This window comes from Triticum urartu, chromosome 4 (assembly GCF_003073215.2).
Source record: "Triticum urartu cultivar G1812 chromosome 4, Tu2.1, whole genome shotgun sequence".
Taxonomy (NCBI): Eukaryota; Viridiplantae; Streptophyta; class Magnoliopsida; order Poales; family Poaceae; genus Triticum; species Triticum urartu.
The window spans coordinates 9947285-9952914 of NC_053025.1; positions in this window are offsets into that span (position 1 = coordinate 9947285).

The following is a 5630-nucleotide window of genomic DNA, read 5'->3' on the forward strand; positions in this document are numbered from 1 at the left end:
TGGTTCTTGCTTAAGCCCGTAGCAGCCACGTAAAACTTGCAACAACAAAGTAGAGGACGTCTAACTTGTTTTTGCAGGGCATGTTGTGATGTGATATGGTCAAGACATGATGCTAAATTTTATTGTATGAGATGATCATGTTTTGTAACCGAGTTATCGGCAACTGGCAGGAGCCATATGGTTGTCGCTTTATTGTATGCAATGCAATCGCGATGTAATGCTTTACTTTATCACTAAGCGGTAGCGATAGTCGTGGAAGCATAAGATTGGTGAGACGACAACGATGCTACGATGGAAATCAAGGTGTCGCGCCGGTGACGATGGTGATCATGACGGTGCTTCGGAGATGGAGATCACAGGCACATGATGATGATGGCCATATCATATCACTTATATTGATTGCATGTGATGTTTATCTTTTATGCATCTTATCTTGCTTTGATTGACGGTAGCATTATAAGATGATCTCTCACTAAATTATCAAGAAGTGTTCTCCCTGAGTATGCACCGTTGCCAAAGTTCGTCGTGCCCAGACACCACGTGATGATCGGGTGTGATAAGCTCTACGTCCATCTACAACGGGTGCAAGCCAGTTTTTGCACACGCAGAATACTCAGGTTAAACTTGACGAGCCTGGCATATGCAGATATGGCCTCGGAACATGGAGACCGAAAGGTCGAGCGTGAATCATATAGTAGATATGATCAACATAACGATGTTCACCATTGAAAACTACTCCATCTCACGTGATGATCGGTTATGGTTTAGTTGATTTGGATCACGTGATCACTTAGAAGATTAGAGGGATGTCTATCTAAGTGGGAGTTCTTAAGTAATATGATTAATTGAACTTTAATTTATCATGAACTTAGTCCTGGTAGTATTAGCATATCTATGTTGTAGATCAATAGCTCGCGTTGTTGCTTTCATATGTTTATTTTTGTTATGTTCCTAGAGAAAATTGTGTTGAAAGATGTTAGTAGCAATGATGCGGATTGGATCCGTGATCTGAGGTTTTAATCTCATTGCTGCACAGAAGAATTATGTCCTTGATGCACCGCTAGGTGACAGACCTATTGCAGGAGCAGATGCAGACGCTATGAACGTTTGGCTAGCTCAATATGATGACTACTTGATAGTTTAGTGCACCATGCTTAATGGCTTAGAATCGGGACTTCAAAGACGTTTTGAATGTCATGGACCATATGAGATGTTCCAGGAGTTGAAGTTAATATTTCAAGCAAATACCTGAGTTGAGAGATATGAAGTCTCCAACAAGTTCTATAGCTAAAAGATGGAGGAGAATCAGTTCTGTCAGTGAGCATATACTCAAAATGTCTGGGTATAATAATCACTTGATTCAACTGGGAGTTAATCTTCCGGTGATTGCGTCATTGACAGAATTCTCCAATCACTTCCACCTAGCTACAAGAGCTTCGTGTGAACTATAATATGCAAGGGATGGATAAGACAATTCCCGAGCTCTTCGCAATGCTAAAAGCTGCGGAGGTAGAAATCAAGAAGGAGCATCAAGTGTTGATGGTCAACAAGACCACTAGTTTCAAGAAAAAGGGCAAAGGGAAGAAGGGGAACTTCAAGAAGAACAGCAAGCAAGTTGCTGCTCAGAGAAGAAACCCAAGTCTGGACCTAAGCCTGAAACTGAGTGCTTCTACTGCAAGCAGACTGGTCACTGGAAGCGGAACTGCCCCAAGTATTTGGCGGATAAGAAGGATGGCAAGGTGAACAAAGGTATATGTGATATACATGTTATTGATGTGTACCTTACTAATGCTCGCAAGTAGCACCTGGGTATTTGATACTGTGTTCTGTTGCTAATATTTGCAACTCGAAACAGGGACTACGGATTAAGCGAAGATTGGCTAAGGACGAGGTGACGATGCGCGTGGGAAGGTTCCAAAGTTGATGTGATCGCGTCGGCACGCTACCTCTACATCTACCTTTGGGATTAGTATTAGACCTAAATAATTGTTATTTGGTGCCAGCGTTAAGCATGAACATTATATCTGGATCTTGTTTGATGCGAGACGAGTTATTCATTTAAATCAGAGAATAATGGTTGTTCTATTTACATGAGTAATATCTTTTATGGTCATGCACCCTTAAAGAGTGGTCTATTCTTATTAAATCTCGATAGTAGTGACACACATATTCATAGTGTTGAAACCAAAAGATGCAGAGTTGATAATGATAGTGCAACTTATTTGTGGCACTGCCGTTTGGTCATATCGGTATAAAGCGCATGAAGAAACTCCATACTGATGGGCTTTTGGAACCACTTGATTATGAATCACTTGGTACTTGCGAACCGTGCCTGGTAAGATGACAAAAACACCGTTCTCCGGTACTATGGAGAGAGCAACAGATTTGTTGGAAATCATACATACAGATGTATGTGGTCCGATGAATATTGAGGCTCGTGGCGGTATCGATTATTTTCTCACCTTCACAGATGATTTGAAGCAGATATGGGTATATCTACTTAATGAAACATAAGTCTGAAACATTTGAAAAGTTCAAAGAATTTCAGAGTGAAGTGGAGAATCATCATAGCAAGAAAATAAAGTTTCTACGATCTGATTGGAGGAGAATATTTGAGTTACGAGTTTGGTTACATTTGAAAATGTGTAATAGTTTCGCAACTCACGCCACCTGGAACACCACAGCGTAATGGTGTGTCCGAACAGTCGTATCACTTTACTTAGATATGGTGCGATCTATGATGTCTCTTACTGATTTACCGCTATCGTTTTGGGGTTATAGCTCTAGAGACGGCCGCATTCACGTTAAATAGGGCACCATCAAAATCCGTTGAGACGACCTATGAACTGTGGTTTGGCAAGAAACCAAAGTTGTCATTTCTGAAAGTTTGGGGCTGCGATGCTTATGTGAAAAAGCTTCAACCTGATAAGCTCGAACCCAAATCGGAGAAATGTGGTCTTCATAGGATATCCAAAGGAACTATTGGATACACCTTCTATCACAGATCCGAAGGCAAGACTTTTGTTGCTAAATTCGGAAACTTTCTGGAGAAGGAGTTTCTCTCGAAAGAAGTGAGTGGGAGGAAAGTAGAACTTGACGAGGTAACTGTACCTGCTCCCTTATTGGAAAGTAGTATCACAGAAACCTGTTTCTGCGACACCTACACCAATTAGTGAGGAAGCTAATGATAATGATCATGAAACTTCAGAACAAGATACTACTGAACCTCATAGATCAACCAGAGTGAGATCCGCGCCAGAGTGGTACGGTAATCCTGTTCTGGAAGTCATGCTATAGATCATGATGAACCTACGGACTATGAAGAAGCGATGGTGAGCCCAGATTCCGCAAAATGGCTTGAAGCCATGAAATCTGAGATGGGATCCATGTATGAGAACAAAGTATGGACTTTGGTTGACTTGCCCGATGATCGGCAAGCAATTGAGAATAAATGGATCTTCAAGAAGAAGACTGACGCTGACGGTAATGTTACTGTCTACAAAGCTCGACTTGTCGCAAAAGGTTTTCGGCAAGTTCAAGGGATTGACTACGATGAGACCTTCTCATCCGTAGCGATGCTTAAGTCTGTCCGAATCATGTTAGCAATTGCCGCATTTTATGATTATGAAATTTGGCAGATGGATGTCAAAACTGCATTCCTGAATGGATTTCTGGAAGAAGAGTTGTATATGATGCAACCAGAAGGTTTTGTCGATCCAAAGGGAGCTAACAAAGTGTGCAAGCTCCAGCGATCCATTTATGGACTGGTGCAAGCCTCTCGGAGTTGGAATAAACGCTTTGATAGTGTGATCAAAGCATTTGGGTTTATACAGACTTTCGGAGAAGCCTGTATTTACAAGAAAGTGAGTGGGAGCTCTGTAGCATTTCTGATATTATATGTGGATGACATATTACTGATTGGAAATGATATAGAATTTCTGATAGCATAAAGGGATACTTGAATAAGAGTTTTTCAATGAAAGACCTCGGTGAAGTTGCTTACATATTAGGGCATAAGATCTATAGAGATAGATCAAGACGCTTAATTGGACTTTCACAAAGCACATACCTTGACAAAGTTTTGAAGAAGTTCAAAATGGATCAAGCAAAGAAAGGGTTCTTGCCTGTGTTACAAGGTGTGAAGTTGAGTAAGACTCAATGCCCGACCACTGCAGAAGATAGAGAGAAAATGAAAGATGTTCCCTATGCTTCAGCCATAGGCTCTATCATGTATGCAATGCTGTGTACCAGACCTGATGTGTGCCTTGCTATAAGTCTAGCAGGGAGGTACCAAAGTAATCCAGGAGTGGATCACTGGACAACGGTCAAGAACATCCTGAAATACCTGAAAAGGACTAAGGATATGTTTCTTTATGGAGGTGACAAAGAGCTCATCGTAAATGGTTACGTTGATGCAAGCTTTGACACTGATCCGGACGATTCTAAATCGCAAACCGGATACGTGTTTACATTAAACGGTGGAGCTGTCAGTTGGTGCAGTTCTAAACAAAGCGTCGTGGCGGGATCTATGTGAAGCGGAGTACATAGCTGCTTCGGAAGCAAACAATGAAGGAGTCTGGATGAAGGAGTTCATATCCGATCTAGGTGTCATACCTAGTGCATCGGGTCCAATGAAAATCTTTTGTGACAATACTGGTGCAATTGCCTTGGCAAAGGAATCCAGATTTCACAAGAGAACCAAGCACATCAAGAGACGCTTCAATTCCATCCGGGATCTAGTCCAGGTGGGAGACAAAGAGATTTGCAAGATACATACGGATCTGAATGTTTGCAGACCCATTGACTAAGCCTCTTCCACGAGCAAAACATGATCAGCACCAAGGCTCCATGGGTGTTAGAATCATTACTAGTGTAATCTAGATTATTGACTCTAGTGCAAGTGGGAGACTGAAGGAAATATGCCCTAGAGGCAATAATAAAGTTATTATTTATTTCCTTATATCATGATAAATGTTTATTATTCATGCTAGAATTGTATTAACCGGAAACATAATACATGTGTGAATACATAGACAAACAGAGTGTCACTAGTATGCCTCTACTTGACTAGCTCGTTAATCAAAGATGGTTATGTTTCCTAACCATGACAAAGAGTTGTTATTTGATTAACGGGATCACATCATTAGGTGAATGATCTGATTGACATGACCCATTCCATTAGCTTAGCACCCGATCGTTTAGTATGTTGCTATTGCTTTCTTCATGACTTATACATGTTCCTATGACTATGAGATTATGCAACTCCCGTTTGCCGGAGGAACACTTTGTGTGCTACCAAACGTCACAACGTAACTGGGTGATTATAAAGGTGCTCTACAGGTGTCTCCAAAGGTACATGTTGGGTTGGCGTATTTCGAGATTAGGATTTGTCACTCCGATTGTCGGAGAGGTATCTCTGGGCCCTCTCGGTAATAGCACATCACATAAGCCTTGCAAGCATTGCAACTAAGAGAGAACGGCATTACCGAGAGGGACCAGACGCCCCCTCCTTGTCCTTATATCGAGACTTAGGAGGGAGGGAGCGCGCGGCCCAAAGGTGTCTCCTGACCTGTTGGGTTGGCGTATTTCGAGATTAGGATTTGTCACTCCGATTGTCGGAGAGGTATCTC